The following is a 27786-nucleotide window of genomic DNA, read 5'->3' on the forward strand; positions in this document are numbered from 1 at the left end:
GCACTGATACTAAAGTGCCAGGGGCTGTGTCATTTTTTTTTTAAACATTTTTTAATTGAGTTATAGTCATTTTACAATGCTGTATCAAATTCCAGTGTAGAGCACAATTTTTCAGTTATACATGAACATACATATATCCATTGTCGCATTTTTTTTCGCTGTGAGCAACCACAAGATCTTGTATATATTTCCCTGTGCTATACAGTATAATTGTAACTTCTTTGAAGATCATTGGATGGAGTCTGCCAAGTCCGCAGGAGTTCGTTATGGCCCTGGGCTGAAAAGCATTAATACAGTGAAGGTTTACCTGAGTGGGGCAAAATATTAAGGAGCACTTTCAAGTTTATTTTCAGTCGACAAAAATGTCGATTCTCCAAACCAGCACTTTATTTTATTTTTTTTGAAGTGTAGTTGATTTGCAACGTTAGCTTCAGGTGTACAGCAAAGTGATTCAGTTATATATGCATCTATATTTTTTCTTTTCAGATTCTTTTCTCCAAACCAATTCTTAATCTTTGTTTAGTTTGCAGTTCAAGATCTTTCAGTGACAACATCTCTAATTTCCTTGTACTCTTGACATTGGGCCACGGAAAGAGACTACATTAACCTATGGCATGTTGTGGTGAAAAGAACCATGGATTTGAATCCTAAAACCTTCATTTCTCCCCTGGCTTTCCAATTTGGTCTTCCACGACCTTAAGCAAATCATTAATATCGGCAAGAGAATATGGTTGTAAAAACTCTATTTCCTGTGTTAAACTGGTTCAGAGGCACGCATTGTTACTCACGGCTGTGTGGCTTGGGCCACGTTGCTTCACTGAGTCTGTCTGCTTATCCATGGGATGAATGTAACAGAATCTTCCTCAGAGAGACTGAGTGATACAACCTCTGCGAGGAGCACAGCAGAGTGCCTGCTTGACTGCCGGAAATAAATGACAGCTTACAAAACAGCTCTACTCCTCTGAGTTTCTTTACCTTTTAAGTAACCTGCCTCGGAAATCAAGCTATTATATCTTAGAATAAGATTTCCTGTGCTTCACGGTGTCATCAACAGGTCACTGATTACTTGGGAAAGCTGAGTCTTCTCAATAAAGAGCTAAATTTTATTCACAACTGTGTAGCCTTCTGCATGTGCCTTCAAAATCTTTTTTCACTTTGGTTAAATAGGAAAGCATTATTTCATAATGATCTGTGATCCTATTTAGTCAAGTGTCCAAACTGATATTTTCTATAAAAATCCCAAAGTCTTTTTGACTTCAAAATAATTTTAAGGTTTCCTAGAGGGTCCCTGTCAAATCGCAAAGGATCCATCTCTCATCTGATAAAAGAGAAATGTTTAAATAATTAGATTTATTCGGTACGTTAAATTACATGGGAAGGACGGCCAAATAAGAAGTGATGATAAACCCTCCTACGTTGTACATATATAGATAATATCATACTAGTATAAGTAGTTCAGAAATTGTGTGAAGTTCATAGAAATTTGCCGATACCTGTTAGTAAGTCGTCCAAGTATTATCTTAAATTGTTATACGCCACAGAAATAACTAAATTTCCTTATCAGATGAAATCTCATCAGAATTTTAACCAGAACTGTTTGTAAGTCTTCTGTCATTCACAGTTATTGTTTACTCTGATTCTTCTCTGAAAGTTTTATCAATCGGCTACTGTGAGACCGCGCAGTGACAGCATCACTTGTGAGACTGCACCGTGACAGCATCACTTGAATAACCTTGAGACCATGCTACCTGGACTGTGTAAGAACTTCCAGAACTAACGAAGCAGCTGATGGATTCACAGAACTGCTAACCAAAGATCAAGCAGAACACAGGACTGAATGAACTGATGTGGATGATTATAATTTCAGTGACTTTTGTTTGAAGCATTGCTGGTGTTTTAATGTTATGTTTCCTAGATTTAAGGAAATCTTTTTCTCTTAAGCTACTGATAATTGACAGCAATCTGGCAAATGATACCTTTGTAAGCAGAACTGATGCATTTATCTCTTCTCCCTACCTGATCCCTGCAGAATTCGAAACCGTTTAGGGAGTGTTCTTACTTTCAGGGCAATGTAGTGATTTGCATAAATTCAACAAGGATCTGTTCTCCCTGTAACAGGACACAACTGTAAACATGTTTATATCAGCAAGGCTTTGACCAGAATGTCATATCTGAGAATGATGTGCACAGAGTCAGATACGATCAGACAGCTTTAAGGAACTTAGGTTGACTTCAAGGAGCCAATGTTCATAAAGCTCCCTTCCAAAAAACTGCCTGGGATCTTGCTTACAGGACTGCCTGAGAGGTGAGTAAGGAAGGTCATTTTCTGGAAGACCAAGGAATCTCAGGATATTTTGGGGACCTCGAAAAGAGAGGAATTCACCCAAGTCTATAAGTATTGCAGGCAAAAGCTGATGGTGAGTCTGTGGCTTGGTTTTCTAATCCGAAGAAGCTTTTAGAAGTCTAAGCCGAGCTTCTTTATTAGAAGTAGTTCCAGCAAAGCATACTTAAAAAGAGCACACATGGTCACTCACTGTTCTTGCTGGACTAGATGTAAATAATCAGGCCAAGTTGAATGATTAGTCTTACTTAGAATATCTTCGATAGAAATAGGTGTGTCAATAGGGACAAAAATTATGTTTCATTGGAAAACTATAGCACACTCCTTTGGGTATTAAATTCTTGCTCTGTTCATCGCCTTTGAAGTTTTTGTTATCTACCTAAAAACTGGACTGGATCCTGAATTCTTTGAGGCTCCTCCAATATTTAGCTACAACTACTCTCCAAACTAATGTTTCCAATTTCCCCCCATCCTTCTGACTTGGAACCACTCAGAAATAAAACTGCACCTTTCCCTAAGCCCTGCAAGCTGAAACTGGACAACCTAATGGAAACTTCTGAGAAATCACTGCAATAACTCACCTATCAACAGCCTCCCTGCCTGTTGCCACGTGGGCCCCTCGGAAAGTTCTTCAGAACACGTGATGACACCCCCAGCGACAAATCACAAACCAGGAAAAGCTGCCAGGTTGCTGCGTTTTGCTCTCACTCCATTTGAAGATTCTTTGAGTCCAACATCTAGAAATGACTGACTGACTGTCCTCTGGACTAAAAAACTAAGTTCATAGTTTGTCCTAATCGTTAATCTTCTTCTTCCCCATCCTTTTGTTTCCTACACTTATCTCATACTCTTTAATCCATCATTTTCCTCCACAGCTGTCCATTCTCCATCCAACCCAGCAGAAAAACACTCGCATCTAATCATTTCATTTCCTTATGAAGGCTCCCATGTCACACAAAACTTTTACTAAATAAATTTGCGTGCTTTTCTCCTGTTAATCTCTTTGTCACTTCAATTTGCACGTCCAGCCAGGGACCGTGAGAGGACGGAGAAAATCACCCTCCTCCCCTCTACTCCAGACACTATACTTACACTCTTACCAATGGTTTCTAAGTTGTTTCTTTCTGTTCTCCCACACTCTCCCCAAAGCACTGCACATCACTTCTTTTAAAAATCTGTCCCAATTTGACAGAGAAAACATTTCCACACATCTCTTAGTTTAACAGTGATAATTTATCTCTTGTTAAAACTACTTCCACAAACCTTCTTCAAAATTTTCTTGCTGACTTTTCACCTTTGTTTTTCCTTTTAGATCAACAGGATTCATTGTGTTAGCTGTCAGCATGGAATTTTTTATTGTGTATGTATAAGGCATAAACATGCGTGAGATTTTTTTATCTAGATCAAAATAAACATACAGCTTAGATTTATGTTTTCAGTGTCAAGCTCTAACTTAAAATTGTAATGTAGACCTACTGTACGTCTATTTTTTTTTAAGGTAGATTAGGTCTTTCTGTACTCTTAATAATAATATCAGACCCTATCCCTAAATTAAAAATCATGTCTATTTACCTTTTTATAAATCGGATGTAGGTGGTAATCCTTTCTTTACACCTGCCCAGATTATTCTAACTGTATTTAATCCAAAACCAGAAGTGCCTTTTTGACCAACTCCCAAGGAAGGTCATTTTGTACATCAGAGGATAAAGCTTACACATTAACCTAATGCTACGTCTTCCACCCCAAAGAGGGCACAGCTTAACTTTGACTGTGAAACCAGAATTAAGTTTTAAGGTAACCAGTGTGTTGACTCTGCTGGTCCTAAAGCAGCATTTCATTTATGTAAGGATGCCTGTTGTCACTCTTTATTTCTTATAGCCTTTGAGTATTAGGGTTCTCACTGACACACAGAGAACTTCTATGGCCTCTTCATTTAAAATCAGAACATCACCCATGAGCCAGTCAGTCAGTCCCTGAGGCTATGAACGTCCAGAACTTGATGTCAAAATTGAATTCGCATCTCAGATTCCCAAAATAAGCTGTCTTTCACATATGTGGTATGTTTCAAATATGCTACTCAAAAGTCTCCCTTAACTGACTTCAACTCAACATTAGAAAAGACTAAGAATCAGACAAGATAAGGTAGCTTTTCTCAACATGCATTAACTTTATCAAATGTTTTCTGTCTTTAAATAGAAACATTAATTCAAATCAGCTATAATTCTATTTTAAAATCTGGCTGCTATGGTGTAATAAGTACATATTACATAGTCACATACATGGATTTTAAGTAGATTTTGATGTGGCTCTTTTAGAAGGACATACACCTATGCATGCCTCCCACAGCAATTCTCCTTGCATCCTCCACTTCCTGAGGGGGGCTGCTTAAAGACATTTCCGTATCTGCTAGCAACGGACACTGCTCTACCCTTAAAAAGCAAGCAATCTTCAAGGTTGCCCCCAGCCCCCAAATTAAAACAGTATAAAATGCATAACAATGAGTATTCAGTTTACTTTATGCCACTTTGATCCATTTAACAATGAAATAAAATTCAGTATCTATCAAAGACCACGCATTCCTAGGTATCCTGTTCAGAAACATTAAAAAAAAAAATCTACTTTACTTCAAGGCAAACGCTATTGTGCATTCATTCCACTGGGACACCACTCGCCCACAGATGCACGCCAATAAGTCAGGATAAACCAGGAAGCTCTCATACTCACCCGCTAGCTGTCTAAGCCAGACTCTACTCGTTAGCGGGGACTGTCAGTAGTTACAGCAACGACCACGGACTTCGCGTTGCCCGGAATCCCTCCCAGAGCGTGTGCGCGCGCACACGTGCAGTTTACACAGCGCTTCCACTTTCTCTGTTCGTCTTAATTCTCACACTTTCGTCACCCTATCAAAAATTACACAGTGGGTTACGTGAATGACTTCATCATACGGTGACGCAGCCACTACTCAGTACTGACCTTGGACAGCAGACCTGTAGAGATCTCATCGCAATAGCCCTGATTCACCACCAAAGAACAGAGGGATGGATGAGGGGAAAAAATAAGAATGACAGAAAAAATATGAATTTTAAAGACTCATAAGCCACATCAACAAACAAATATTTATTATAAATTTACCTGATGTGTGTTGAAATTTGCCTCACGCGAATATGCTGACTGGCTCATAAATAAGATGCAGAATTTACCCGATAGGTCACTCTGTACTATGGATACTGACACACGCACTAAAAGCGCACAGGTATATATATGAACACTGAACACAGCATAAACCTAATAAAATCATACTTTAGAGTAATAAAAGGTCAAAAGCCTATGATGTTGGCTAGGGAAGGGTTACTCATAAAATCTGAATAAATAGAAAGTTTTCGGGAAGCAAATTGCCACTTCTCTTCCAGTAAGGTTAGGAAGGCACTGTGAGGAGCTAATATCTGAAGATGATGTCACAACAGAAATTAAAGAGTCTAACAGAGCAAGAAGGATTAAGTGGTCCTTTCTGATTAAAGACAAGCTGAGGAACAAAGGATACAGGCAGAAAAACAGCAAGAAACAAGACAGATAATTACCGTCAAGGAGGACAGGGTGGTGGGATTTGGGGAGGCGGGGGCTGAGCTGAGAATTCTGGACTCCTCTGTGGGGTATAAAATTCAGTCCCTGTGATTGGCAGAGAAGAAACTCTTAAAAATGAATCACCTGGAGAAGGCGGCATCCGCTCAGTAGCGCTCAACTATGTGCCAAAGTCCAAATAAAAGAACCAGAACAACTAAGCTGCAGTGATAAACGCCAGGTGGGTTTGCGAAAAACAGTCAAGAGGGAAGTGCCATGTTTTGACAAAAGCCTGGATGTCTAGGGAGTGACAGCAGAGAGTGAAGACACACACACACACACACACACACACACACACACACACACACACACACATGCGCGTACAGAATGCTTTCTTGCTGGAGGCATTGGGGATACAGTGGGTATTTCTCAAAACAGTGAGATGACAATAAGATACAGGTTTTGAAGTGACAATCTGTAGCTTTATCTTACTTATTTATTTATTAATTCATTCATCTGTCTGTCTGTCTATCTATCTAGTTGGTGATTAGTTTTCCTGCCTTCCTTTGCCTCCTGAAAGAATGAATAAATAAATGAAGGTATACTCAGTCCCTGCTATGAAGTGTGTACTATACTAGTTATAAATGAAATCATATAGTCATTCTAGAAGCAGAAATTATTATTATGAATTTTCTCAATAATGTAGGTGTAAAAGAGAGAAAGGGAAAATCTCTTCAATTCAAATTAATTAAATGGAAAACCATTTTGCTGGCTGAGAGGTTATGAGTTAGAGAAGACATATCAGAACCAGAACTGAACTAAATGAAACTGTGCTGTATATGACTCTTTAGGTTTAAATTATTAAATCGACAAGGATGACTGTAATTCAGTAAGTGGTATTTCTCCGGGGTTTGAAATTCGCTAGCTCTCTTAACATCATCATTCCACTCAGGGAACGGTACTGAGCTGGTTAAATCTGAGTTATACCCAAGTAACTACAGTCTGGTTATTTTAATTTCTCACGAGGCCTGTGGCATCTGGGGTTCTGATTATTTTCCTGGCTGATTTAATTTCCAAATATCTCAGACTGTACAGAGCTGGGTTGGCTATGAAAGCATCGACCCCAAGTAGGAAGCTCTCATTACATCCGTTCTGACCACAGGGCATACAGTGTATACGCCCAAATCAATCACTCACTTTATGAACCCAAATTCATTGTTTCACTTGTGTGCACGCCTCCTCATTCCTGTGTTATATTTGAAACGTAACTGAAAAACTTTTACATGTCTTTTAAATGTTTGTAGGTATGGACAAGTTTAAGGTTAAGACAGCTGACCCACTGTCACAGCACACGTAAATACAGGAAAGCAAATTACTTGAAATGTTGACCCATTAAAATCAAGAATGGAGAAGTCTGGTTTCTTTCGTCAAGATGTTTTTGTCAGTTCTCTTCTCCCCTCCCCTATAATGCGTCAACAAACGATGACAAATTCACAACTGCAGTACAGGAGAGTGATTCCCCACCAGTTCTGACTGCAAAGGGGAGGTTTAAGGCTGTGTGAAGGGAGTAAGCCCCTGCTAGTTAGCACTGAAAGAAATAATCAACAGATTAAAGGCATTGAAGTAGCTAATTCTACTAAGTCACTACTTTTGCATTCTAACTACTTGGTTTTTAATGATGGAAATTTAACTGTTGCCCAAAGGGTGGGAAACTGGTAGTAAGAAAACACAGGTGACCCAACCTGAGAGAGTCATGCCAACCATAAAACTCCGCGGATTATTCATCACCATGGTAATAACTCTTAAAACAGACACACAAGCCAATTCACAGATTCCATCTGCAAACCAGGAAGTGATTTGGGAGTGTATACATGTATATAATTTACACAGTGTCCTGGGCCAAACTAATAACAGTCCAAGAGATGAAGCTTAAAGAAACTTAATAACACTGACTCCCAAGATATAAAAAGGTAATTTGTTTCTCACAACAAAGAACCTTAGAGGATGTTACAAAAACACAGGAACAATAATCAGGAACATTCTCCTGGATGCTGAGTCATTAACTGAATTTGAAAGGTCAGGCATGACTCCTAACACCACCATATCTGTTTGAGGAGAGCATATATCTTTTGCAGGAAGATAAAGTCCAAAGTTCATGCTTTGTGACTTACTTTGAATACAAAGAACATTACCTATTTAAGATTGTGAGTAAGCTTAACTGAAAAATGGTCTTTTCAGAGATACTAAAATTCAAAGCACAATATAACTTGATTTCGATCTTCGGTAGCAAAATATTCAAATAAAAGTGTGCTAAAACACAATTAAGAAAATAAAAAGATAACGCACTGACTGTAATATTTAGGAATCATAATTCTTTTAACGTTTCCTTCAAGACAAGAGTACTTGTGGTTCTGTCTGAGAAAGTCTTTCTCCTTCATTTTTGAAGGATAATTTTGCTGGATATAGAATTCTTGGTTGCTGATTCTGGTTTTGGTTTTCCTACACTTTAAATATTTCACTCTACACTCCTCTCCTTGCTTACCTGGATCCTGGAGAGAAGACCAATGTAATTCTGCTACAGGTAAGATGTACTGTGTGCTGCTAGCCACTCTGCGGAGAATAAAAACACAGTCTGTCTCTTCAGCACTTCATAGTGCCCTGCCGGTCCTGCCTGTTCAGCCAATGCATAGTCTAAGCACCAAGGGAGGTACTTGAAGAAAATCTGAAAGATACAGATTCAGTAAGATACACCGGGACTAGACTCCTCATGTCCGCAGGGAGCTTAGAAACTAAGGGGCTTTAAAATCGATAATTCTAATTTGTAAATGAAACTATTAACTTCTTGAGGGCAGGGACCTTACCTTTAAAGCTGGCCTACCACTCCTCTACCTCGTCTACACTGGCTTCCTGTGTCACTAAGGAGAATGACGAACTTGACAATCAGGCACACTATGCATTTAGGTCAGTGTTAGTTGCCCTCTGACTGCAGCTCATCAACCCTTCATTTCCTTTTGGTTCCACGACACGGTCCCGACAATAACTATGTTCTTGGGTTATGATACAGCTCACCTTCCTTCACCCGCCTCAGAAAATAACTGCACTTCTCACATAACTTAAAAAAAAATAATGGAGATGAGCTGGATGAGCCCCGTTATCTACACGGAAATAAGAAAATCTCAAAAGAGCATGAAAGATCTATTATATACTGCTTCAAAAACGGATTCACAAATGACAGGCTTCCACATAACATTTAAAATATTCTACTTACTCATTTCAGAAATGCAACTCAGGCAAAAATTCAGCCAATAATATATCTTATAGTACTATCTTAAAGGCATGTCCTTATATGATAGGAAAATAAATCCTTGTTGGATAGAGTAATCAAAACGTTCTGGGCAACTGTCACCCAAGTTTTTTACTGACTGAATCAAATCCCCTAAACAGAATCCCTGTCCTCTTGGAAATACTTACTGCCTTTTCAAGGTATTTTGAAGAATTAAATTCAGAGCATAAAATTTTTAAATAAGCTTTTCACCATGTTAAATGTTTCACTCGGGCTTTTTCACCTCATGTGAATTCCATGCTAAAGATCCAGAGCTAGAGTAAATCCTGAATAGAAGCATTTGTTCCTAGTATTCGTGCATAAAAAGGTTTCATTCAGTTCAATGTGCAAGTAGTTTCAATCATCCCCAAACTGACAACAAGAAGCTACTCAACGTGCTATGATTTAACCCCCTACAGCTTGGACGCTCACGCTCTGCACTCAGAGACAGAAAGTCAGGCGTGCCTGTTTGTAGGTAAAAGGAAGCTGGTAAGTCATCACTATATATGTCTGTTCTTTAAAATCTGATTTCACGGTAGAATTTTTTCACCACAGCCATAAAATGGAAATACTCTGGAAAAGGTAGATATTTTTAAGTGGTTAGTACTTTTTTGAGTGTTGTTCTTGCAAAGGTAAATGGCTTAAATAACTGTCTACCCCTGAGAGCACTTAAGTCTGAAGTTAAACTGTGTATTTCATAAAACTCAAACACTATTGCCAGAAACAGCTTATTGGCAAACAGTTAACCCATTTCCATAAGTCTGTGGTAACCTCAGTCAGACACGTTGAATGATCTCTAAGCCTGGACTTTTTCATTCTAACAAAGATGAATAATGCAACAACAACAAAAAACTGCACACAAGTTCTCAAGGTAATTTACTGAAGCAACAAGAGACCTTTATCAAGGCTGCATTCTGTTTCGAGCTCACGTGTACAGAACTCCCTTTGGGCTTTGCCAAATAATTGTGACAATGATGACAACCAGGAGGAGGAGAAACCAGTCATGACAATAATTACCTTAAGTACATATTTGTGCTCCAGGCTGTACTAGGCACTCTCTATATACTATCTCATTTAATGCCAACAATTCTATATAGGTAACACTGTACCCATTTTATAACTATAAAGTTTGAGGCTCAGGGAGGATACATGCCCCAAATTTTACAAGTATTAGATGGTGAAGACTATAAACCCAGGCCCTTCTGCTACATCCTACATTCACTGCCTGAATTTAAAAAGAAAAAAAAAATTGGTAAAAGTTCCCTGAACTATGTTTCTTTGGACTAGTCAATCACTTTTGGGGAAACCAAAGAAACGACTTATAAGTGAAACTAAATAAGTCAATTATTTACTAAGAAACAGCATTTCTTTTAAAGATAAAAGGAGTATGCCTTGACATTGCATAAAGAGAACATAAAAGTAGCTGCCTGATGACTCAGCCAAGCAATAAATTAGAGGTTAAAGTGGCTGCAGAAGAATTAAAACTGTTGCGCCAGCTCTGAAGATTAAAGGACAAGTCACCAGTCATTGTGAACGGCCCTGAACACAGCAGCGCCCTCAGTCACTTAGCAAGGAGCTGAATAACAAGTAAACTGTGCCAAGAAAATATAACATTTTCCTCTAGACTGACACAGATAGTCATCAGCTGAAACATTAGACAAAAGATGACCAAGTAATCTCACTACAGAGTAACGACCACCACACCAGGATGGGATAACACCTGCACAACAGGGCGCTCGGAGGTAGTAATTTTACTTCCACTCAGCCAGTATTTCTTCTCCAAGACGTAGGAAAATACTTGCAAAACACACTTACTGGAAAGAAATAGAGAAACCGTGTTTTCTAAATAGTAACCTGGATCCTTTAAAAAAAAAAACCTAGGTATACTTTCTTGGGAGACCAAGAATAAGAGAGTATGTGAAAAACCTCCCCCTAAACAGAGACAGACCATGACTTGGACTTGGGGGACTGAAGAACAACAAGAAAAATAAAGGAAGTTAAAAAGAAAACCAAACAAACAAAAAAACTGATGGATTTAGAAAAAACACTCATTAAGTTTTACTAAGCTCCAGACTACGTGTATCAATGCATCCAGATGAATGGCTAAAACTCTACAGAAGGGAGAAATCAGAACTAGATTTTTTTTTCCCCCACAGCAAGAATATAAAACTCTGAGTAAAAAGAAACTGTAAATAACGTAAATAGGTTTTAAATGGAAAATACACAGTCGGTAATACACAGACTAATAATTCCTAGTAAGTAAAGAAATTTGCAGTTCTAAACTCCAGTGCTTTCAAAGCCGTCTTACTGGTTTTGTTCTGTTTTGTGTTCTTTCTACCACTCTTCCTGTTACTTTCCTCCTTTTCTCTCTCTTCTGTGCTTGCCAGTTTTTTTCAGAAACAACATATAAGATGGTCCTGTCTTAGTACAATTGCCCTCTCCCAGTGGCATCAGGCTACAATTATATTCAAAATTTTCATCCTTAAAAAGATTCTCTCCATGTAAACTATTAATTCCCATTTAATTCACTATGACAGTTCACAAGATTACTGCCTCTACTTTACTTTTTTTGTTATTAAAACACTTTCGTCCATGATCTCAGTTTATCCTCACAACAGAGAATCTGGAAGGTCCCAGAGCCAACAGCAATATCACTCCCATTTCAAAACTGACAAGCTGACACAAAGAATTCAACACCGAGGGCACCTGTGGCAGAGCCAGCTTTTGGGGTTGGGGAGGCTCTCGCCACCACTCCACACTAAAAGTATCTCATGGATAATTGTAATATGTCAATGAGTACATGCAAATGACAAAATTTCTCAAGTAATAGCAGACTGCTTCAAATAAACTAATTTATCTACAAATGAACTCACCGCAAAAATGAAAATATGCTCCAATTCTTACGTTTCCAATTCAGTTCAATGAGAGCTGCATTAAAGACGAACTTCACGTGAGAGTAAATGAATAAAAGTAAAATATCACTCATTTTGAAGCACAGCATGCAAGCAACAGTTGCTTTTGATTAATAAATACACTTTGTTCTTTTACTTATACTTTGTGTTCTCTTTTTATCTAGACTCAAAATTACATGGCTGGAAAAGATAAAGAGGAAAGAGACCATGAAGAATCACATATTGTGCTAGGCACATTAACATGCTATCTGATTAAATCCTTGCAGTAACTCTGGGACGTACTGAACAACGATTCTAAGATTTAAACAAGAACTTGAATCCACATCTTACCCAAATGCCTCAAAGGTACTTTATTTTGCATCTTGGTAATTATTTTCTAGCATTTTACAAACTGTCAGTAGAATAGGCATATTTAATTATCTCCTATACGTAGTTGATTTGTATATTCAGCTCAAGGCTTATAAATAAACATAGTAGCCAGGGTATTTTAAAAGTGCATGCTATTAAATGACCTATATCTTGCAATGCTGTAAAATACATTTAAAATAGGTACCTACCTATTAGATGTTTAAAGAATCCATATGTGTGAACATTTTTTTAAAAGCCAGGATAGCAGTAATAAGACAAGGACAAAGAGTTTGTGTTTTAAATAAACTATCACTAATACCAAATAACTGGAAAGAACTATAATAATTAACAGTGTTGACTTCTCTATCACATGAGTCTAACAGCAATGGACTTTGGAGTATGGGAGTTCTGAATCTGAATCCCAACTCTCTAAGTCAAAATAATGGACATACTGAAGGTCGGTTTTCATTCTTCTGCTCGGATTCTAATATAATAAAATCTCACTTGCCTAGAGGCCACACATCCATGACACCTCAGCAATGTCTAAAAGTAAATTAAAAAGTTACATGGCTACTGAAATCGATTCCTCAGAGTCTATGTGCTAAACTTCTGCATTTTGCTCTTAGAGGATACCCTCAAGTTCAGTTTGGATCTTTTCAAATCTTAGAAAAAGTTCTAAAAAAGTTAATAATCAAATCAATCCACAGCACGTAAGAACTGTTACTTAGAAGCATTAAATTTGAATTTGGGAAGCTAGGGTTGCTAGAGATAGCAGAAAGAAACTGGTAGGTTTTAACAACAAAAGAATAATAAAACATAAGATGTGAAGAAAAAAATTTATAAAATACCTCAAGAATATCTGATATAGAGCCATCTAATCATGCATATATCAACAGCTTCCAAAGACATGCTGTATCACAACCCAAAAAATAGTATGTGTAGTAATATTCCATTTAATAAGGCTGGAGAGTACTTGATGCTTGGAAGAAAAATTACCATTCTAATAGTTTAAAAATAAAGAAAGAAAACCCTAATATTTAAAGGCTTATACTTTAAGTCATATAGTTATACAGCTATGAAATTCACTTGTTTGTGAATTTGAAAAGCACACTACATCTATTTGGGATTAAAAAAAAAAAACTCTCAACAAAGTGGGTATAGAGGGAACATACTTCAACATAATAAATGCCATATGTGATAAACTCACAGCTAACATCACGCCCAATAGTGAAAAGGGCTGAAAGCTTTTAATCTAAGATTAGGAACAAGACAAGGATGCTCACTCTCACCAATTTTATTCAACATAGTACTGAAAGTTTTGGCAGCGCAATTAGGCAAGAAAAAGAAATAAAAGGCACCCAAATTGTAATGGAAGAAGTAAAACTGTCACTATTTGCAGATGACATGATAATATACAAAGAAAACCTAAAGACACCACCAAAAAAAAAAAAATGTTAGAATTAATAAATGAATTCAGTTTAGGATACAAAATCAATATACAAAAATCTGTTGTGATTTTTACATACTAATAATGAACTAACAGAAAGAGAAATTAAGAAAGCAATCCCTTTTTACAATTTCATCAAAAAGAATACAATACCTAGGAATAAATTTAACTGGGGAAGGAGGGAAGACCTATACACTGAAAACTACTAGATATTAATAAAAGAGACTGACAGCAACACAAATAAATGGAAAGTTATTCTGTGATGATGGATTAGAAAAGTTAATATTGTTAAAATGTCTATACTACCCAAAGCAATCTACAGATTCAATGCAATCTTCATCAAAATTCCAATGACATTTTTCACAGAAATAGAACAAACAATCCTATAATGTGTATGGAACCATAAAAGATCCTGAATGGCCAAAGTACTCTTGAGAAAGAAGAACAGAGCTGGAAGCATCATGCTCCCTGATTTCAAACTATATTACAAAGCTACAGTAAATAAAACAGTATGATATCACGCTAACAACAGACAGATCACCAGAACAGAATAGAGAGCCCAGAAATAAACCCAGACATACATGGTCAATTAATATATGACAAAGGAGCCAAGAATATATAATGGGGAAAAGATAGTCTCTTCAATAAATGGTACTGGGAAAAATGGACAGCCACACACACAAAAATTGAAACTGCACCACTGGCTTATACCATACACAAAAATAACTCCAAATGGATTAAAAACTTACATGTAAGACCTGAGATCATAAAACTCCTAGAAGAAAACATAGGTGGTAATTTCTCTGACATCAGTCTTGACAATAATTTTTTGAATCTGATACCAAAAGCAAAAGCAACAAAAGCAAAAAAAACAAGTGTACCAATGAAAAAGCAGTCCACTGAATGGTAGAAAATATTTGCAAATCACATACCTGATAAGGGGTTAATGTCCAAAATGTATAAAGATCTCATACAACTCAATAGCAAAAACAATCCAATGTTAAAATGGGTAGAAGATCTGGATATTTTTCCAAAGAAGATATACAGCTGGCCAACATGTACATGCAAAGATGCTCAACATCACCTTTATTTGATTAAGCTCCTAGCTCCTTCTACAACTTTATTAAAACTACACAGGACAGAGGAACATCAGCAGTATCTAGTTGTGGGAAATTCTGCACATAATAATCTAGTTTCTTCAACAAATAAACTGCAAGGAGAAGAAAAGATGGAGTGGAATATCTATATATTTACCAATCACAAGGGCATTATCTGGACACCTGATTCAAAGAAAATGTGAAAAGCACACTTTTATGAAAACACTGGCAAACTGAGTATTATCTGAATATTTAGTATTAAAGAACAGTTCACTTTTCGTTTCAGGTGTGATCATTAAAGTATGGTTACGCTTTTTAAAAGTGTTTTTAGGTTTTAGAATGATGTACGGAAAGATTTATAAGTGAAACAGTATGTCTGAAATCTGCCTTGCTTTACAAGAGAGGGAAGAAAACGGGGAGATGGATGACACAAGATTGGGCAAGTTAGTAACCGCTGAAGCCAGATCATGACTATAAAAGGGCTTGTTACACTATTCTGTCTACTTTGTATATTTGGAATTTTCCACAATACAAATCATTTTTAATCTGAGAAATTCAGCATAGCACATCAAAAAAAATGGTACCTCAAGTATTATCATAGAACTCAAGTAGTATAATAGAAGTACTTCTAAGAACAATTTAAATTTTAACTGAATGTTCCTATAAGAAAAAAAAAATGTTTCGAGGCTAGATAATACTACTAATGTGTCAACCAGTAGATATTTGTCTCAAGTCCTCACCTAAAATGTTGTTTTATTTGTAAGTAATGGCTGATCTCTTTATTAAGTATTGCTAGCAATTTCTTTGAAACTGGAAAAGGAATGATGGTTTAAAAATATAAGCAAATTGCCAGACTAGATATATTTTTTATTTCCAAAGTTTTTTGTTCACTTCAGCTGGCACCAGGGAGACTCAGACGAGTTAGAATGGTAGCATAGATTTTGGCTCAAATTCTTCAAGTTTGGATAATGCATTTGTAATTTAGATTATTGTATTATAAATCCTGTTAAGTGAAAAACAGTTGTATTCAACTTAAAAAGGTGAAAAGAACAAAGGCTCTGAAGTTCAGTTTTCGTTCTATCCTTTAGTAGTTTTACGTGATTTCAGGCAAGTTCAAATTCCTTCCTCTGTAAAGTAAGGAAATTAGTTTCTGCTGTAGAATGTTGTGATATATGGATTTGACTTATTATATACACAATATATTCAATATATTTTAATCTTTTATATATACTATTTATTCCTGTTAATGTTTAATACACAGTAGCTAATATTCCAATTGTCAACATCTAATCATTATTATGCTGGTTAACACTACCACTATGCTAGCTAACATAAACCTACTTGGCCCTACATTGCTAAAAATATTTCCCACGGATGCAAATAGTCATTTGGAAAACATATCCACTCTGATGGGCTTAAAAACCCTTTCACACATTGAAGCTATGAGTGTCTTTATGTAATCAGCAGGACAACAAGAATGTGCCTATAACTTCTATTGATCTAAGTCATGAAGGTTCTGCACAGATAAATTTTTTTTAAAAAGTTTAAAGATAGAATGCTTTCATTAAAAAGCCAACGTAAAGTTACATTTTAAACACATTTGGTGTTTGAGGATCAATCTACACTAAAAATGACAAATCATCAGACTTTCTGATAATGCTTCTACCATAAGAAAATGCTTATCCTTAAAAATAAATGTTCAACAAAGAATGGCTTCTTCCCAACTCGCCGGATGCCCTAGGGCTTTCTGCACGCACCTTAAAGCCCATCGTGTTAGATCAGTCATTTGTTTACATACCTGTTCCATAGCTGGTGTGTGAATTCCAAAATCAGCAGACACAAACTTATTTTCTTTTTGTATCACCTGCAGCTGCATAGTGCCTGGCAGTAGCAGGTGCTTAATAAATTTTTTTTTAATTCACCTATGAGTATATACCTATGTATACCTTCACTCTAAGGACTTCTGGGTCATATCATTAAGTTCCCCACAGTTAAACTCTGTGATGGAGCTAAGTCTACCAAAACTGGGAGTAGGACCTTCAGACACTTGGAGTTGTGGTCTTACCCTTCGCCCTTAGTCCGTGGAGGGCACGTCTGCTTTAATTCAGCACAGGCACTCTCCCTGCATTCATCTTCCAAGCCTAGCCTTCGATCTATACTAAACACAGCACATACCGTAGTTCATGTCATCTTTACAATAACCTGGGAGCACGTATCAGCATGACTTCCATTTTACAGGTAAAGATGCCAAGACTTAGAGGTTACGAAACATGTTCAAAGTCTCAAAGTCACAAAAGCAGAGGCAGAATGTGAGACAGGTCTGTCCGACTTCAGTCCATATTCCCAACACTGAGCCCTCTGAACAGAAGGCTACTAGTAAACAAAGCCTTTCAAAAGAGACTCCAAAAGTCCCTTGAGGTCACTTCAGATTTTTTTTAATGAACTTTTAAAAAGCGCCATCGACTTCCTCTGGGAGTCCTTCATTTTCTCCTCTTATGTTCTCTGACACATAAGTATCCACTGACACAGAAAATTCTCTGAGATGAGGGCAGAGTCGAGGATGGAAATCGCCCAAAGGGAAAAAAAAATCTGAGCAGTCGAGAAATCTTGCGAACAAAAGACAAGGGGAAAAAAAAAATCACACTGACAGATGCAGAATCTTATTGCATCAAAGACGAGATCCCCACCGATGACTAACACTGATGCAGAGTTTAAAAGCTATAGCACCCTACAAACATACACACTAATTCACTAATTAAGAAGGTCCAAAGGCACAAAGCTGCCACCAGAACACAGGTGCCATGTAGATCCGACACTAAGACTTCCATTAGAGCCAGCAGAAACGGTACAGACCGATGCATAAGTCAGTCTTTCCCAGGCTTACATCTCAGCTCTGCCAGTTACTGCGTAGCTTTAACAGAGGTTCTTACCAGCCACTCTGAGCCTCGGTTTCCAGGTCTGTGAGACAGAAATCATGCCCCCTCCTGTGTAGCAAAATGATGAGAAGAACTGTTAACGCGTCATGTCATCCAAAAGCATTAAGTTGAGCACATCCATGTAATGATAGGAAAAGGTAACACTCTTTTTTTTTTTTTAAATGGTGCTTTTAGTGATCCTGCACATTCAAAAGGAGTTGCGGCCCAGAAAATGAACAGCAAGGGATCCCCAGTGCCTACTGAAGGGGCCCCACCCAGAAAGGAATATCTGAAAAAAAAATACTCTTCACCAGGGCAGGCTTCACGGACAAGCAACCAGAACAGGGACACAGGGTCTCATACACAGGAGGGCATAGATCTTGTTCTATGGTAATTGTTTTGAAATTCTTAATAATTGTTATCTTTGAATCTGTGTTTCGTACATGAAATTCAATGGGACAATGAGGCTTGGCTTAGAGCCTTGGACCATGTGTCGTCCCACCTCCTAGCACCTCCTTAACAGGGCCAGTAACCGGGCTGCAGTAACTGGGTTGCAGAGAGGTAGGTAGGGGAGGCACTGGCCAGCCACATCCTGAGCTGGCAGCATCACAGCCTATTAGACGGTGACTTGTGGGGTCCTCCTGCCCATTCCCAGTCAAGGCACCAAGCAAATGTGGGGGCAACCACTCGGAGGTCGACCACCTGCACTTTGGGGTGGCAGCCCATGAGAAAGGGAGATGGACTTCCCCACCCGCGTGGGACACCCCCCTTTTAATTTTGCTCTGAACTCTGTAAATCATGTAGCCTGCCCTGTCCTTCACTTTCTGATGGCAACAAAAATAATACCACCAGGAGAGAGGTGTTTGGTTAGCACACATTTGTTACAGTGTAAAAGCTACTGGGAAACTATTAGCCACTCCCAACTTAGATTAGCCAAACTGTTTTCACCATATGGGAATCAGTGACATTAAGTCTCAGTGACTAAGGAAAAACTTGTCACCTAGAATGGAACTGAGCAAGACAGGAAATAGCACTTGTGAAAAAAGAGCTCCCCTCTTCCTCATTCACCCCATGCGCTACCCTGGGATACCATCCTCTGCCCTGTTCCTGATCCAGTCTGTCCGTAGGAGATCTTATTGAAAGCAGGCAGTTGTAGGTCCAGGGCACACAAGAGTGAACCGTGAACAGTAGAGGGAGTGAAACAGACCCGCGACAGCAGCAGTAGCTAATATCTGAGAGCCTGTTATGTGCCAGGCTCTTTCTCAAGTGCCTGGCATAGCGACAATGTAATTCTCACAACAAGCCCATGATGTTAAGCAGCAGTACCGTCCTATCCTCGAGATGAGAAAATTGAAACATGGACAATGTGAATAATTTGCATATTCAAACAGCTACTAAGCATGAAGCTTGGATTCAAATCTAGACAGATAACGACAACATAGTGTGAACAATGCTGGAATACAGGTGAAGGGAACGCCTAGGACCAAGAATTTAAGTAAACTGGTTACTAATGGATAAACTTAATGAATATGGTGAAAAGTCTTAGAAATCCTTAGAAAGAGAAGGTGAGCAAAGACACTGGCCCCATATTTAAAATTTTCATGAACCATGTAGATAATTCTCAGGTTCAACACCTCTTAGCAGAAACGTCAACAGCTGTTCTGCTTGGTTTCGCTGATACAAAGTATAAAAACAACAAATGATGAGTGACTAGGGCTAAGTCATTGCCCAAGTGAAACTAGCTAAGCATTACTAAACTGAATTACTTACAATCGTGACCAAAAATGTGATCACATCATAAAATATCACAAAGCCACCGCAGCAAGGCTGAGGGTAACACCATTTTCTGTAACACACAGATTTTACATGCAGCTGCACATCCAAAACTAATACTTTTATTGGAGAAGAAGAAGCATCATATAATCTTACAATCAGGCCAGTAAAGGTCTTTTTGAGACGAACCTGCCCACAGCAGTTAATTAACCAGATGTTTCATTCAGTGACACGTCTAACAGATCATTAATTTTTTTTCTTGAAGCCACAGGCTTAGGGGGAGTTGCTAGAATTAAACTGCCCTCAGTTGTACAGTGTGAAGACATTAGTTCTACAACAACACATGCTGCCCTCCTGGTCAATCCGCATAATGGGCGAAGTATAATTTCAAGCATCCTCTTTCACTTTAATGGCATTTCCTCTCTCCTCATTACCCAGCTTGAAACTCTTGTCATTACCGCCTCCTCCACCTCTTTCGCTCCGCATCACCTCATGATGAAAATAAGCTTCACTGGCCTCCCTATGTCAAATAACTTCCCCTTCTAATTCTTTTTTCTAAGACGGAGAACATTTACTCTTAAAAGAGCACTGCCTTTTATTTTGCTGTCCTCGGTCTCAAAACCAACAATAGCAACAGGTGAGCTGACTTAACAGGAGCAACACTAGCCTAATAATCGGGAAGCCTGGGTTCCAGCCCCAACTCCCCCACTAACTCATCAGAGTAACTCAACTTGGTTTCTTTCCTTACCTGGAAAACGTGAGTCCTGGGCCAGAGAAGTTCTGCAATCCTTTACTTGGAGAACAACAAACCTCTTACCGTGGAATTCACGGTCCGCCGGAATTTAGCTAAGCAATCTCGTCTACAATGATCCCCAAGGCACGTTCTCCCTGGCAACCCTCACGTGCTCCTGAATTATGTCATCCTCGTGCTGTGCTAACTCCTCTCCTAAAATGACTTCACCCTTCTCCTCTTTCCAAAGACCTTCTCAGACAGAAGGGTTAATTATTTTCTTCTTTGTCCTTTTCTGATATTTACAGATTCTCAACAGTCACTGTAGATTATATATGTGGTAAATATTCAGGAAGAAAATAAAAGACTCCCCAAACCAGGACTACAGGGTAAAATAATCTCAACACATGAAGCCTAACCTCAGTAACACATCTTCTTTTTCTTCCTAGGGATTTTATTTGCTGTACACATTTGGCCCTGTTGACTCTAAAATTTAACCTATGTAAGCTGTGGCTCCCATGTAAGCACTCAGTACTTCATGAACTGATTTTATTTTGGTCTTTTAAGTATACAGTGCTCAGCTGAAGTGAATACTGTATACAGCTAACGTGGTTTGTGAAAGTACTTAATCTTAGTACATTAAGAAACTCACTCCCTGTTTTCTAGAAACTCAACCTATTTTTCACATCAAATCATGTTATTTTATGAGCAGCAAGTGAATTCCAATAATATCAATTCGGCAACTTGACAAGTTAAATTATTTTTGTGAACTTACCTGAGAATTCCCGATTACCATCTACAAGGCTGCACTGGTAAGAAAGTGGCAACCAATGACACAATGAGGGTGGGGGAGCCCCAGACATATTTTCTCTCCCCTCAGTGGTCATTCAGCTTCCAGAAAAAAGAAATCAATGGCCCAGAGATACTGTCCAATTCTCCAGAATCGATACCAACTTGATGCTGACGTAAAACAGAACAAATACTCATTTAAGAAAAAAGAAAAAGTTAGTGCCTCGTGTATCCCAAAGAGAGCAAAAATGTGCTATCAAAAGACCTGCACCAAACTCACCACTTAATAATTTATAACCACAGGCAAGTCTCATAACATCTCGTCCTTAAGATTCCTCATCAGCAAAATGGGAATAACCATTATACCAGCCTCGCCTACTACGTAAGACCTCTGAGGTTCAAATGACAAAATAACATAAGTGTCTGAAAATTGAAAAAAATGCTTCACAAATACAAATTAAGATATGTGACAACATTCTTAAGTCAAATGCTCACAATGGTAAGCATTTATTTGCTATCAAATAAATTCACCTAGCGGGGAAACTAAAGAGAGTAGGACTAGCGAGAGAAAAATTAGCCTTAATGATGTCAATTTTCTAAGTCTGGGGTTTTAGACATCTCGCTTTTTTAAAGGAGGATACACAAAACTCTACACAAACAATTTCAGGCAGCTAAGTGTCTGAACACCTTTCCTAAAAGGTCTCCAGGGAGAGAAATTCCATAGCTCTCCTGGTATTTTTTACTCTGGGGAACTGAGCAACTCAAATAAGGTATAAACGAGTAAGTTCTGATTTATTTTATCAGATATAAAGAAAATAAAACATACCAAGCTGGTTTAAAATGGAATAACTGAATATAAAATTCTATTCTGCAAGAAGTTTTCTGGCAGGTGAGGACAGAATATCCAAGGTACAATGGACCTAAGCTTTTCCCTCTTTCATTCAAATTCCCTTCTTGCATAGGTGGAACCATCCATTCCCTAGACAATTTTTTCTTTTAAATGGAGATCAGGTTTCCCAGAATTCACAATGAATTACTAACCTTGATATCTGCTAACCCAGAATATTAAACATACGATCTCTTCAATCCACACTACAAAACATCAGCACTTTATGCACTTGTCGAAAGTTCACGTTAAACTCCTGACAAAAGCAAATATTAAGGCAGTTGGTACTAGAGAGAATTTAAGGCCCATTTTAAAAAATTTCTCAAGATCTATCCCTGTGTTTTTTGGAAGAGCTGAATGCAATGTATCTGACTGTATTACTTTCCTTGTTACCAGAATGCATTTAGTCCTTGACTATTTAAGGTTATGCCTTAGACTCTCACTGAAGGACAGCATAAGAAATAAGTGCTTAAAAAGAATGTTTTTATTCTGGTTTCTAACACGGTCCAATATGTTACTCAATAGTATCTGTTATTACAGTATCTTCCTACAGCATTTGCTGTCTGTGGCCCTTGGCTGACAATTCACATATTATAATTCATTGAAATTCTTATTGCTTGCCTATCACCTCCCCTGGTCAGTAAATTCAAGGGCAGAAACTATGTCAGATTAAACACTATTTCTCAAATACTGAATGTAGTGCCTGGCACCTATGGGAGCTCAATAATCATCAGTTAAATGAATAAATCATATACTATAATTTTATTTTTCTAGGACATATGTTCAGTCCTAGATAGAGAATTATCTACTTATGAGAAAAAAACCACATCTTCCATTTATTTATCGTCCCTATCTTCCTGGAACTTGCCTTGATCATAGCAAGGAATTAATAATAAATATTTGATGATGGTCGTGATAATAATCATGGCAGTGATAGTGGGGGGAAGGACAAATTATCCTTATCAAAACAATATATAGCACACATCTATATTCAATATATTCAATATCTTTTAATAACTTCAGTTATATTCAATATCTTGTAATTACCCATAATGAAAAAAGAATATATATATGTATAACTGAATCATTATGCTGTACACCAGAAACTAACTAAACATTGTAAATCAATTATAATGTAAAAAATACAGACATTGTTCATCATTAAAATTAGATACAAAAATATTAAGTGATTATCTCTGTATATTGAGATTACGGATGGTTACTTTCTTCTTTATCCTCCAGATTTTCCTATATTGGTTAGGAAATTTTAGTTGTGCTTCCATATACCACTGGGCCCAAAAAGAATCAGTTGTCTTATGTAAACAAAATCTGGACTGACTACAATAACTCATTTGAGAAAAATGAATCTCCTGTCATAGGATACTTACACTTCAGAAACCTCAAGCCTCCTGCCTTTTGTCACCTACATTTGTGACTTCAGATGATAACTTTCCTGTTTCCTCCTGCCAAGGATGACTGCCTGGAGAATTGGATGCTATCTTTCTGAACCTGCTGGGTCCTTGGATAAAGATAAGGAGAAAGCGGGGAGCCAAGAGTGACAATGATGCCCCACCCTGTAGAGGACACACCTGCCACTGTTGTGTTCAGTGTGTGTCTGCCATGGCCCTGCCCTAATTCCAACTCCAGTTTTAGTTCATAGCTGGCACAAGCAATTGTCCTTGATTAGCAAGCCTAGCTTTACACTATCCTGTGGTGTGCACGCGTGTATACACACACACACACACACACAATCTCCTATCTGTACATGAAACTGTTTATCACAATCAGAGGAGATCCGATCCCACAAGCGGTGCAAGTTCTCAATGAAGACACGAACCTCAGGGTGATATCCCTCTAGGTGCACCCACCCAGGTAAGCTCTCCTCCTCAGGTGATCAGCTGGTTTATCATCTGTACAGGTTTCACTTCCCCAGAGTAGCTGGGTTTGGAAAGTATATATCCTTATGGTCTAAAATGGTCCATGTCAGCGTCCAGAGATAATGGTAGAGGAAGAGGTGAATCTGACACCTAGAAATACTCACTCTGGTGCCCAGATTCAAGGAACTCGAGCAGTGGACAACTGTTCACCACCACAGGATGCCAAAGGAGACCAGCAGGAGTGAGAACGATGGATACCTTTCCTCAGTTTGTTGAGTGTTTTGAAACCACAGCTATAATTCACATGATACTGAACAGAATATACTTCTGATATTGATGTGTATAAACATGTTGACTATCCACACAAGAAACTTTTAAAAGCATGTTTTAGAAACATGTCCACCTATTCAGATATTGGACTAACGTTAACTCAAAAAGCAGCATCTTATGTAAAATTATCCCTTCTTTTCTGAGTCTCAGAAGGATTTTCTCCCTGCACCCTTCAGATCAAATAAAAGTACACTTCGAGAACAAAACTTTTGTTAGACAGTAAAAGTAAACAGTAAGATCTAGAACTCTGCTTCTTTCCCTGTCATAGTAAGAACCAAATCCTTGTCTCAGCATTTAAGATTTTGGATTATCAGTTTCAGCATTCCAGCCTCAGCTCCACTAATCCCAACACTTACTCATTCAGCAAAAATATATGAAGCAATGGCAACAAACAAAGCTACAGTAATCCCAGTCCATAAAAGTTACCTTAAAGTGCCCTCCAATCACACCAGCCAATTCAATGTGCCCCTCAAACACCCATTCAACCAATACTTGCTGGGTAGATTAAATGTTGGGCACATTTGTAGACACTAGAGATCATAGTAGTAAATACATGGACAAGATTTCCTGTCTTTGCAAAGTTCACAGCCTTGTGAATGAAGGAATGTGTACCTGTCCCTTTGCACTTTTATGCTGTGTTCACGTCACTTCCCCTCCCCGCTGGGTAACCCCTCAGCCCTCTCCCTCCCCATCAGCACCAGTCTTACCAATTCTACTCACACCACAGTTCAGACATGTTAGATGTTAACCAGACTGCTGGCGAATAAACTGAGGCTCAAGCAAGATTTAATTCTGGAGTATGGGGGCAGGGAAGGGTGGTCAGCTGAATTTGGGAAATCAAAGAGAATTAAGGGATTCTGGCAGGATTTTAAGGCTAAAACAGAGTCAATACGGAAATCACTGACCAGGCTTGGGATGTAGTAGAGGATTCTATCATAAAGGCAAGAAGGAAACCCAGTGAGCAGACTGAGGCACAAAGTTAATACAAAACCAGCAGCAATGGTGCTTGACATCAAGTAAGAAGCTAATGAATCAGGCTCTTAAAATCTTCCCAAGGACAGAGCTGGAACTTCTGGACTGGGCTGAACCTTGAAGCAGAGGTCAAGTTCTCCCAGCAACAGAATTTTAAAAAGTGTATCTTTGTAAACCCTGCATCTAATTAGGGGGTCAATGTCCAAAATATATGAGAAATCATACTCCAACAGTGAAGGGGTTAATAATGCTGATGCTGGTAGTGATAAAATAATAGAAAAGTTAATTGTAAATATCATCAATAATCATAATGTCTCATTATATTTATTGATCACTTAATAATCTACTAGCTTAGCTCATTTCATTTCATGGAATCCCATGAGGAAGGCAAGGCAATCGTTACTTTTCTAACGACATCAACAATATTAGTCGCATCATTTCAATTACATTATGTATATCGTGGAAGGGGCATTACTTATGTAGACCATTGGTGTCTTACAGAAACGTGACTCAGGCTGTAACTGGATTATCAAGCAATCAGGATATTTCCTCAAGCTGCAAATCTGGTGGTGAATGAGAGACCCCAGCCTGGACTAGCAGGAAAAAGCCTTTTTTACCTCAATCTACCAAAATAATTTAGCTTTGTCTAGAAACATTTATGTGTCTCAGAAACATTACCAATAAAGTTCTTGGGCTTTTCTGTTATTTTCAAAAATTAAACAAAATGCAGTTGTAAGAATGGTACTTGTTATGCATCATAATCGTAGAAAACAACGTTAATACTAAAACAGAGGATCTACAGAGATGAAGCTCTGTGTGAAACGACCAGGTCTTTGTTTCCTTTTCAGAATTCCTTCTTGATTTCTCCGTATACCTCCAACTATATTTGAGAATTGAAAGCAAATCATAGCAGCTATAAATGCTATTACCATTATTCAGATAAGGCACACTTAATACTACAATATAATCTGGGCAAAAGAGCATAAGTACCATTAGATGCAGTGGATATATATCCCCTTGAGCGAGATCCTGGATGCTCATTTCTGTCTTACAGATGTCAGAAAACGGCTACCCGTGAAAAGGTACTAAAACTATTTAATTAACACAACTCTCAGTAGAAGTATTTCTAATAATCAAAATAACTGCATTTAGTACAGGAACTACACTTGCACAATCTAATTTGGATCTTCCCACTTCCTCTGCAGCGCTCCCTCCAGAAGCTCTTTCAATCCTTAAACAGTCTGGTGCTAAACGCATCCTAGTCTTGAATTGCAGCAAGCAATTCAAAGCTTTCATACTACCAGTAAAACCATGTTAGTAGTATAGCAGTTAGAAAGTGAAACAAAGGGATGTAAATATTAAGTAACAGTAAGGACAGTTACTGTTTCCACAAAGTAAATCCTGCAAGGAAAGGGACAGCTGGGCATTTTATCCTAGACCTGAGGGGGCTGGGGAAAGGCCAGCACCAATGGTTCACCCACCAGGTTGCCATCTGGCTGGGGACCAAGCAGGACAACAGAGCTTGGCCAAAGAGTCACCGTGTTGCGCCTCCAACTGGCATTAGCTTTATCCCAGTGGACACTGTTTGGACACACAGTTTCACACCATTCTTCTACTCTGTGAATCCTCTCCCTGTGCCAGGAGGATGGGGGAAGATTCTGTCACAGTTGGTGCTGGCCTGACCTCAATTAAGATACCTGTCCCATTTGGAAAAAGGGAGTTTAAATGACTCCTGTTTTATAAAGTCCCAGAGAGTCCAGAACCCTAACTGAAATTGCAGAAGAGGATGGAGTTGGCAGGGGTCATGAGCTTGGCAGGAAAGAGAAAAAGCAGGAATGGAAATCCTGAATCTCTTCACACACCATTATAAATCTGAAATACAGGGGAAAAACACTCAAGAAGGATGAGTCACATAACAACACGTCCCTGTTGAAGCTGATGTGGGGATGAAGCGGTTGGTGCGGCTTGGTAGTAAATGAGGAATAAGTGAATATTATTCCTCTTAAGATCCTGGGCAAACAGAGTTAGCAGTCATGAATCCTAACAGCCATAAAGACAGCCACGTAACCCTCAAATCCTTCTTCCATAACTGAAAACTATGACTAAAATGTGAATGAAATATGTGAAAGAAACCACTGCCCTACTCCCGCAAAAGAAGGAGAAAACCTCTACAAGCAACAATATTAACTTGACTTTTCCCAAATGTGGGAGACGGGGATGGAGGCTGGCTGAGCAATGTGTCCCGTGATGCTGTGATGTGCTGATGCCGGGCAATCACTCAGCCCCCTGGGCACTTCTGCCACTCAGCCACCTCCCACCCCACCTCTCCCAGGTCTGCCCAGAGGGAGTGCTGCCCACCTACCCCCTCTGAAGCCTAAGCCTATGAAACTGCAGTTCCTCCCCTTCACTACCTCTCGACCCAGATACCACGCTGGCCTGATGTGCACACAGCCAGAAGGCTGTCCAGAGGTCAAGTCCACTTGATCCTA

At 38.5% G+C, this 27786-nt stretch overlaps 1 protein-coding gene across 4 annotated transcripts in view; it reads right to left on the bottom strand.

The window, feature by feature from the left end:
• EPS8 (EGFR pathway substrate 8, signaling adaptor) overlaps positions 1-27786 on the bottom strand; it is a 147233-nt gene that overhangs the window by 90234 nt on the left and 29213 nt on the right. The window contains exons 1-3 of one of the 4 annotated variants that reach the window (XM_010988862.3): positions 17956-18077; positions 8442-8621; positions 5066-5241 (exon numbers count right to left, since the gene is read on the bottom strand). The exons of 1 other annotated variant lie outside the window; for it this stretch is intronic. The gene's annotated coding sequence lies outside the window, so the exon portion shown is untranslated. Of the gene's footprint in view, positions 1-5065; positions 5242-8441; positions 8682-17955; positions 18078-27786 lie in introns of those variants that run through there. 2 more of the 4 variants (XM_031444047.2, XM_064479068.1) reach the window with 2 other exon arrangements.

Source organism: Camelus dromedarius, chromosome 25 (assembly GCF_036321535.1).
Source record: "Camelus dromedarius isolate mCamDro1 chromosome 25, mCamDro1.pat, whole genome shotgun sequence".
In the NCBI taxonomy this organism is placed as follows: domain Eukaryota; kingdom Metazoa; phylum Chordata; class Mammalia; order Artiodactyla; family Camelidae; genus Camelus; species Camelus dromedarius.